Consider the following 10,487-nt stretch of genomic DNA (forward strand, 5'->3'; position numbering starts at 1 on the left):
ATATTGATGACATTATGCTGATTGGACCTAGTAAGGAAGAAGTATCAATGACTCTAGATTACTGGTGAGACATCTGCATGCTAGAGGGTGGGAAATTAACCCAACAAAAATTCAGGCACCTTCAACTTCAGTGAAATTTTTAGGGGTCCAGTGGTGTGGGGCATGTCGAGATATTCCTACTAAAATGAAGGATAAGTTATTATATCTGGCTTCCCCCACAACTGAAAAAGAGGTACAATGTCTGGTGGGCCTCTTTGGATTCTTTGAATTTTGGAAGCAACATATCCCTCATTTAGGTGTGTTGCTTCAACCTATTTATCAAGTGACTCGGAAAGCTGCTAGTTTTGAGATGGGGCCCAGAACAACAGAAGGCTCTGCAACAGATTCAGGCTGCCGTGCAAGCTGCTCTGACACTTGGGCCATATGACCCAGCTGATCCAATGGTGCTTGAAGTGTCTGTAGCAGATAGAGATGCTGTTTGGAGTCTTTGGCAGTCTCTATTGGTGAATCACAATGCAGACCCTTTGGATTTTGGAGCAAAGCCCTGTCATCCTCTGCAGATAACTATCCTCCTCTTAAGAAACAGCTTTTGGCTCATTACTGGGCTTTAGTAGAGACTGAACACCTAACCAGGGCCACCAAGTCACCATGAGGCCTGAGCTGCCCATCATGAACTGGGTGTTGTCTGACCCACAGAGTCATAAAGTTGGACGTGAACAGCAGCACTCCATCATTAAATGGAAGAGGTACATCAGAGATCGGGCTCGAGCAGGACCTGAAGGCACAAGTAAGTTGCATGAGGAAGTGAGTGGCCCAAATGTCTATGGTCTCCACTCTGGTCACTCTCCCAGTCTGCACCTATGGCCTCATGGGGAGTTCCTTATGATCAGTTGACCAAGGAAGAGAAAACTCGTGCCTGGTTTACAGATTGTTCTGCGTGGTATGGAAGCACCCCTTGAAAGTGGACAGAAGCAGCACTGCAACCCCTTTCTCGGATTTCCTTGAAGCACAGCGGGGAAGGGAAATCTTCCCAATGGGGAAAACTTCAAGCCATGCATATGGCTGTTCACTTTTTGTGGAATAAGAAATGGCCAGGTGTGCGATTGTATACGGATTCATGGGCTGGGGCTAATGGCTTGGCTGGATGGTCTGGGGCTTGGAAGGAACATGATTGGAAAATTGGTGACAAGGATGTATGGGGAAGAGGTATGTAGATATATCTCTCTGAATGGGCCAAAGGAGTAAAGGTATTTGTGTCCCATGTGAATGCCCACCAAAAGGTGACCTCAACAGAGGAGGACTTTAACAATCAAGTGGATAGGATGACACGTTCAGTAGAAACCAACTGTCCTTTTCCCCTGGCTACTCCTGTCATTGCTCAATGGGCTCATGAACAAAGTGGCCATCCACAAAGTGGCAGGGATGGAGGTTATGCATGGCCTCAGCAACACGGACTTCCACTTACCAAGACGGATTTGGCTACCACCACTGCTGAGTGTCCAATCTGCCAGCAGCAGAGACCAACACTGAGTCCATGGTATGGAACAATTTCTCGGGGTGATCAGCCAGCAATGTGGAGGCAGGTTGATTACATTGGACCACTTCCATCATGCAAAGGACACCATTTTGTTCTTGCCGGAATAGATACTTATTCTGGATATGGATTTGCCTTCCCTGCATGCAATGCTTCTGCCAAAACTACCATCTGTGGACTTACAGAATGCCTTATCTGCTGTCATGGTATCTCACATAGCTTTGCTGCAGATTAAGGACTCACTTCACAGCGAATGTGGTGCAGCAATGGGCCTATGCTCATGGAATTCACTGGTCTTACCATGTTCCCCATCATCCTGAAGCAGCTGGCTTAATAGAATGATGGAATGGCCTACTGAAAACACAATTACAGTGCCTAGGCGGCACTACCTTAACGTGTTGGGGCAATGTTCTCCAGGAGGCTGTATATGCTCTAAGCCAGAGTCCAATATATTGGGCTGTTTCTCCAATAGCCAGGATTCATGGGTCCAGGAACCAAGGGTTGGAAATAGAAGTGGTACCACTCACTTTTACCCCTAGTGACCCACTTAAAATATTTTTGCTTCCTGTTCCTGCTACCTTATGCTCTGCGAGTCTGGATATCTTAGTCCCAAAGGTAAGAACACTCCCACTTGGAGACCCAATACTGATTGCATTGAACTGGAAATTAAGAATGCCACCTGGTCATTTTAGCTTCCTCATGCCTCTGGATCAACAGACAAAGAAGGGCATTACTGTACTATCTGGTGTGATAGATCCTGATTACCAAGGGGAAATTGGATTGACATTACATAATGGAGGTAAAGAAGAATATCTCTGGAATGCAGGAAATTTTTTAGGACATCTCTTAATATTACCATGCCCTGTGATTAAAGTCAATGGAAAATTACAGCAATCCAATTCGGATATGATGAGTGGCCCAGACCCTTCAGGAATGAAGGTTTGGGTCACCCCACCAGGCAAAGAACCATGACCAGCTGAGGTGCTCACTGAGGGCAAGGGAAATACAGAATGGGTGGTGGAAGAAGGTAGTTCTGAATATCAGCTACGACCATGTGACCATTTGCAGAAATGAGGACTATGATTGTTATATTTATATTTCTTCATTGTATATGTGCATCAAATATTTTTGTTTCCTTCTGTTATGAACTGCAAAATGTAAATAAGACTAATGCATTTCAGTTGTATGTGTGTTAGCATATCATGTTAGGTGCAAATATGACTTTATAATTGTCCTTATTTAGTGGTTATATATGCTTAAGAAGATGTGTACGACTGCCAAGTTGACAAGGGGTGGACTGTGATAGTTGGAGCTGTGTGTCAAGTTGGCTGGACCACAATTCTGTGTGGTTTAAGCAATTGTGATGTAGGTTGTTCCAATGATGGGATCAGATGTATATTTTAAGTAGCCAATCCATTGAAGGGGACTTTCCCTAGGGGTGTGGCCTACTTCCAGTATATTTATGGACACCCTGGGAAAAGAGACACTTCTGTGGATTGGGATTCTGTTGTGCAGCTTACAACTGTTCATGAGCAAACAATCCAGCATTGGCCTGGAGATCTTGGATTCATCATTTGTTGTAGTCAACAGCCAGTATACTGCCTGCCAACCTTGAACTCCTCAGCCCCTGTAGCTGTGTGAGTCAGGAAAAGCCTCCAGTTTGACATTTGATCCAAAAACTTGGGACTTGACAGCTTCTATAAGTGTGTGAACTATTTTCCTAAGATAATTTTCTCTTTCTCTATATAAGCTTTACTGGTTTTCTTTCTATAGAGAACCCAGTCTAACAGTTTGCCATGTATTTCACTCATATGAAGACCATGTCTAAGTAGCCAATACCATAATTCCACATGAGTCAGAGTATTCTGATTACTGTTTTGACTCTGCTGTCCTTTATGGTAACTATGCCCTCTTGTCTTTGTCGACAAACTGGTGCCACTTGGCCCCTACTACCACGAGGTTCAATCAGCCCCATCGTAGTTAAGTGTCTTAGTTCAATTAGGGCCGTTCCTACCCTCTGATCTGGCTTACAGAAAATAGCAATCACAGCAGTCTTCAAGGATGCTGAGGCTCCATTCACAAATTTGTTCCTCACCTTACTGGTGAAAGGCATGTCCTTCAGACTCTGCATATCTGGCTCTAGGGGTCTAATCTGATAAATCCATTCTAACATGCCAATTTCCCTAAGCCTCTGGACACCTTCTTCTGTATTGTACCAAGGCAGATCTGGTACTTCAACTTGACTTAAGGTAGGCCACCGCATAATCCATGCTTCAGTAAGCCAACCAAATAAACTATTAGATCCGTTCCTGACCTCTCGAGCTAAAACCTTGAATAAAGAATCCATACTTAGTGGGCCTAATAAACTCAGACTGATCCAATGTTACATTCCTTGCATTATTATCCCACACCCTCAGTAGCCCTTCTCATACATATTCTCCGGGTTTCTGTCTGTACATGTTAGCAAAACAAGTAAATTTGCTGGGATGTAGAATTATCAATCCTAATAGCTGCAAAGACTTTAGCGATCCTCAAACTTAGTTGTTGTTAGGTGCCGTTGAGTTATCTCCTACTCATAGCCACCTTATGTACAACAGAAGGAAACACTGCCCGGTCCTGTGCCAGACTCATGAACCCTGCTATATTTGAGCCCATCGTTGCAGCCACTGTCAATCCATGTTGTTGAGGGCTGTGGTAGTTTCAGTTTGTGTGTCAATTTGGCTGGGCCTGGTTGAGTGGCTGGGCAGCTGGTGGTAGTTAATCCCCATGAGGAGACTGGCAATCAACTCCAGGGTATGTGGTCTGCTTCCTGTATATAAGGAAAAGCCTTTGGGAATGGTCTCTAGCCTATGGCACACTTGGATCCTGCATGTAGCCGTGTCGTTGCTCAGCAGCCTACTATCCTCTGCTGACCTTGGGACTTACAATGGACTTAAGTTAATGGCCTGCCATGTGGTTTGGTAACATTGGGACTGTGCCTTCTTCCTTGTCAACCTTGGGGCTTCTCAGCCTCAGCAGCCTGCAGCTGTCTGAGTGAAGAAATGCCTCTAGCTCCAGTGGGTCAGGAGCAGAGGCAGAGCTGGACCCCCAGGTTGAGGAGCTTTTACCCAGCCCCTAGAGCCTGGCACTTTGAACTTGGACTTAAAGCTTCCAAATTGTAAGAATAAACTCCTGTTTGTTAAGGCCATCCCATATTTGGTATTTTCTTGTCAGAGTGGCACTAGGTAACGAACAAGGGCCTTCCCCTTTTTGATTGACCCTCCACTTTATCAAGCATGATAGCCTTCTCCAGGTTATGGTCCCTTCTGACAACATGACCAAAGTAGGTGGGATGAATCTAGCCATTCTCGCTTCCAAGGAGCATTCCAGCTGCACTTCTTCCAGGACAGATTTGTCAGTTCTTTTAGCAGACCATAGTACTTTCAGTATTCTTCACCAACACCACAACTCAAAACCATAGACTCTTCTCTGGTCTTCCTTACTCATCTCCCAGCTCTCATACGCATATGAGGTGATTGAAAATACTATGGCTTGGGTTAGGCACACCTTAGTCTTGAAGGAGACATCTTTGCTCTTCAGCACTTGAAAGAGGTCTTTTGCAGCAGATTTGCCCAGTGCAATACATCATCTGATGTCTTGACTGCTGCTTCCATTGGTGTTGATTGTAGAGCCAAGTAATATGAAGTCCTTGATGACTTCAATTTTTTTCCATTTATCATGATGCTGCTTATTGATCCAGTTGTGAGAAGTTTTGTTTTCTTTATATTGAGGTATAAATACTTCAATAAATAAATAATAAAAAAATGAAAATAATAAATAATGCATACTGCAGAGTGTAGTCTTCAATCTTTATCAGTAAATGCTTCAAATCATCCTCATTTTCAGCAAAGTTGTGTTGTCTGCATATTGCACGTTGTTAATGAGCCTTCCTGCAATCTTGATCCCATGTTCTTCTTCATAAGTCCAACTTCTCAGATTATTTGCTCAGCATTCAGATTGAATAAGTATGGTGAAAGGAATCAACCCTGACACACTCCCTTCCTGATTTTAAACTATGCAGTATCCCCTTGTTCTGTTCCAACAACAGCCTCCTGGTCTATGTACAGGTTACTCATTAGTACAATTAAGGGTTCTGGAATTCCTTTTCTTCTCAATGTTACCCATAATTTTTTATGATCCACACAATCAAACGCTTTTGCATAGTCAATAAAACAGAAGTAAAAATCTTCTGGTATTCTTTGCTTTCAGCCAAGATCCATCTGATATCAGCAGTGATATCCCTCATTTCACATCTTCTTCTGAATCCAGCTTGCATTTCTGGAAGTTCTCTGTCAATATACTGCTCCATCCGTTTTTCAATTATCTTCAGTAAGATTTTACTTGCATGTGATATTAATGATATTGTTTGATAATTTTCACATTCTGTGGGATCACCTTTCTTTGGAAGGGGTACAAATATGGATCTCTTCCAGTCAGTTAGCTGGGTAGCTGTCTTCTAAATCTCTTGGCAAAGCCAAGGGAGTGCCTCCAGTGTGGCATCTGTTTGTTGAAACATCTCAGTGGGTATTCCATCAGTTCCTGGAGCCTGGTATTTTGCTAATTCCTTCAGTGCAGCTTTAACTTCTTCCTTCAATATCATTGGTTCTTGATCATATGCCACCTCCTGAAATGGATGAACATTGACCAATTCTTTTTGGAATAGTGAATCTCTGTATTTCATCCCTCCTCTTTTGATGTTTCCTGCATCATTCAATATATAAGCCATAGAATCTTTCAATACTGTAATTCGAGGCTTATTTTTTTTTCCTCAGTTCTTTCAACTTGAGAAATGCCATTTGGAAATCCCTTTTGGTTTTCCAACTCCAGGTCTTTGCACATTTCATTATAATAGTTGACTTTGTCTTCTTGAGCTGCTCTTTGCAATCTTCTGTTGAGCTCTTTTATCTTGTCATTTCTTCCATTTGCTTTAGCTACTCTCTGTTCAAGGGCAAGTTTTAAAGTCTCTTCTGACATCTATTTCAGTCTTCTTTTCCTTTCCTGTCTTTTCAATGACCTTTTGCTTTCTTCATGGATGATGTTCTTGATGTTATCTTCCAATTCCTCTGGTTTTTGGTTGTTGGTGTTTAATGCATCAAATCTATCCTTTAGATGGTCTCTAAATTCAGGAGAGATATAATCAAGGCCATATTTTTGGCTCTCGTGGACTTGTTTTAATGTCTTCAACTTCAAGTTGAACTTGCATATGAGCAATTGATGGTCTGTTCCACAATCAGCTCCTGGCCTTGTTTTGGCTGAAGATATTGAGCTTCTCCATTGCCTCTTGCCACAGATGTAGTCAATCTCATTCCTGTGTTCTCCATCCAGCAAAGTCCATGCATATAGCCACTGTTTGTGTTGTTAAAAAAAGGTATTTGTAATGAATATGTCATTGGTCTTGCAAAATTCTGTCATGCTTTCTGGTGTTATGTCTGTCACCAAGGCCATATTTTCTAACTACTGGTGATTCTTCTTTACTTCCAACTTTTACATTCCAATCATCAGTGATAACTAACACATCTTGACTGCAGCAATATACTGACAGGGGACTTACCAAAATGGAAGCCAAATTCAGAAGAGGATATGGAACTGGGGATATCCTCTCTGAGGTGGGATGGATCTTGGCTGAAAGCAAAGAATACCAGAAATATGTTTACCTGTGTTTTATTGATTATATGAAGGCATTAAACTATGTGAGTCATAATAAATTATGGATAACATTGTAGAGTGGGAATTCCAGAACACTTAATTGTGCTCATGAAGAATCTGTACACAGACCAAGAGGCTATTGTTCAAATGGAAAAGGGATACTGCATTGTTTAAAGTCTGGAAGAGTGTGCATCAGGGTTGCATCCTTTCACCATATATATTCAATATGTATGCTGAGTAATTCATTCTGGAAGCAGTATTATATGAAGAAGGAAGTGACATCAGGATTGGAGGAAGACTCATTAATAACCTGCAATGTGCAGATAATACAACTTGGCTTGCTGAAAGTGAAGAAGACTTGAAATACTTAGTGATGAAGATCAAAGACTACAGTTTTCAATATAGGTTACAAATCAACATAAAGACAATAAAAATCCCCACAATTGGACCAATAAGCAATATCATGATAAATGGAGAAAAGATTGAAGTTATCAAGGATTTGATTTGACTTGGATCCACAATCAATGCCCGTGGAAGCACCAGTCAAGAAATCAGACATCGTATTGCATTGGGCAAATCTGTTGCAAAAGACCTCTTTAAAGTGTGAAGGAGCAAAGATACCACTTTGAAGACTAAGGTGCACCTAACCCAAGTCGTGATATTTTCCATTGTCTCATATGCATGTAAAAGCTGGACAATGAATAAGGAAGACCAAAGAGTTGATGCCTTTGAATTGTGGTTTTGGCGAAGAATACTGACAATACCATGGAGTGACAAAAGAATGAATAAATCTTTCCTGGAGAAAGAGCAACCAGAATGCTCCTTAAAAGTGAGAATGGCCAGAATACATTTCCACTACTTTGGTCATATTGTCAGAAGGGACTGGAGAAGGATATCATGCTTGGTAAAGTGGAGCATTAGTGAAAAAGAGGAAGACCCTCAATGAGATGGTTTGACATGGTGGCTGCAGTGATGGGCTCAAACATAGCAAGGATTTTGAGGATGATGCAGGACTGGGCAGTGTTCTGTTGTACATAGGGTTGGTATGAGATGGAGGTGACTTGATGGCACCTAACAAGAACAACAACTTGGTAATTCTATTTTTAGTTTTTTGAAGCACCACATTGATTTTCAGAACAGCTGTACTAGTTTGTATTTCCACCAGCAATGGATAAGGGTTCTAGTTTTACCACATCCATGCCAGCATTATTTAAAAGCTTAGCCACCCCCATAGGAGTGAAATGGCGTCTCATTGTGGCGTGGATTTGCATCTCTCTGATGGCTAATGATGTTGAACATCTTTGCATGTGTTTGATGGCCATTTGAATGACCTCTATGGTGAAATGTCTATTCAAGTCTTTTGCCAACTTTATGACTGGGGTATTTATCTTTTTATTGTTATGTTTTGAAAGTGCTATATATATTTTGATTAATATATTCTTATTAGATATATGGTTTCAGAAGCTCCCAGTCAATAGCTTGTCTTTTCACTTTTTGGGTAAAGTCTTTTGATGAACAACAACAAAAAAATATAATAATTTTTATGAGATCTCATTCATTTATTTTGTCTTACTGTTTGTGCTTGTGTTATTATATTAGATGATCCATTGTTAAAAGCTACATCCAACATCATTGCCTTTGCATTTTCTTCTAAGAATTTTATGGTTTTAGTTTTCACCTTAGGTCTTTGGTCCATTTTGAATTTTTTTTTGTGTGTGTGTGTGTATGGTGTGAGGCATGGATCTTATTTCATTTTTCTGCATGTGGAAATTCAGTTTTCCCAAAACCATTTATTGAAGAAATTCTTCTTTCCTCATGGAATGGACTTAGCACCCTTGTCAAAAATATGTTGACCATAGATGTGTGGGTTTATTTCTGGACTCTCAATTCTATTCCATTATTCTATGGGTCTATTGTTATACCAGAACCAGGCTGCTTTGGTTACTGTACCTGTATGGTAGGTTTCAAATCAGGAAGTGTAAGTTCTCCTAGTTTGTTCTTCTTTTTCAACATTTCTTTAGCTATTCAGGACCTCTTGACATTCCACATAAAGTTGACGTTTGTTTTTTTTTCCATTTCTGCAGAGAATGCTGTAGGAATTTTCATTGGGATTGCATTGAATCTATAGATCACTTTTGGTAATGTTGACTTCTTAACAATATTAAGTCTTCCAACCCAAGAACATGGAACATATTTCCACTTATTTAATTCTTCTTTAATTGATTTCACTACACCACCAGTGCTCTTTCTTTAATATCTTTCAGGAGTTTTTAATAATAATTTTCATCGTATAAGTCCTTCACATCCCTGGTTGGATTTATTCCTAGGTATTTAATCTCTTTGTTGCTATTGTAAATGGAATTATTTCCCTAATTTCCATTTCAGATTTCTCATTGCTGGTGTTTACAAACCCAACCGAGTTTGGTTTATGATGTTGTACCATGCAACTTTGCTAAATTCCTCTATTAGCTCTAGAAGTTTTCTTGTAGACCCTTTGGAATTTTCTATAGGTAATGTTCTGGATACCTAGTACTGCTCAGATAAGATCATATAATCTACAAATAGAGATAATATTACTTCTTTTCTAATATGGGAAATAGTCCAATATTTCTTATTCTTGTCTTATTTCTCTCAGTAGGACTTCTAAGACATTATTAAATAGAAAAGGTGAGGGCAGGCACCCTTGTCTTGCTCCTGATTTCAAAGGGAAAACTCTCAGGATTTCTCCATTAAGTTTAATGCTGACTGTTGATTATTTGTGTATACCCTGAATAATATTGAGGAATTTCCCTTCTATCACAATCTTCTTAAGGGTTTTCATCAAGAAAGGGTGTTGAACTTTAGCAAATGATTACTATAGAGGTGATCATGTGTTTTTTTTCTTTATTCTATTGATGTAGTATATTACATTGATTGACTTTCTAATGTTGAAACAACCCTGTATTCTTGGAAGAAATCTTACTTGGTCATGATGTATGACTCTTTTAATATGCTGCTGGATTCTGTTTGCTAGTATCTTCTTAAAGATTTTTGCATCTATATTCATAAGAGATATTGATCTGTAGTTTTCTTTTCTTTCATTTAGTTTGGGTATTAGGGTTATGTTTGCTTCATAGATTGAATTACAGTGTAATCCTTCCTTTTCTATCATTTGAAAGAGTTTTAACAGTATTGGTGTTGACCCTTCTCTAAATATTTTCTGGAATTCCCCAATGAAGTCATCTTATCCAAGACTTTTATTTGTTGGGAGGTTTTTGATCACTGACTT

The sequence above is a fragment of the Orycteropus afer genome, unplaced genomic scaffold, assembly GCF_000298275.1.
Source record: "Orycteropus afer afer isolate SDZICR_OR568_19922 unplaced genomic scaffold, OryAfe1.0 scaffold00032, whole genome shotgun sequence".
Taxonomy (NCBI): domain Eukaryota; kingdom Metazoa; phylum Chordata; class Mammalia; order Tubulidentata; family Orycteropodidae; genus Orycteropus; species Orycteropus afer.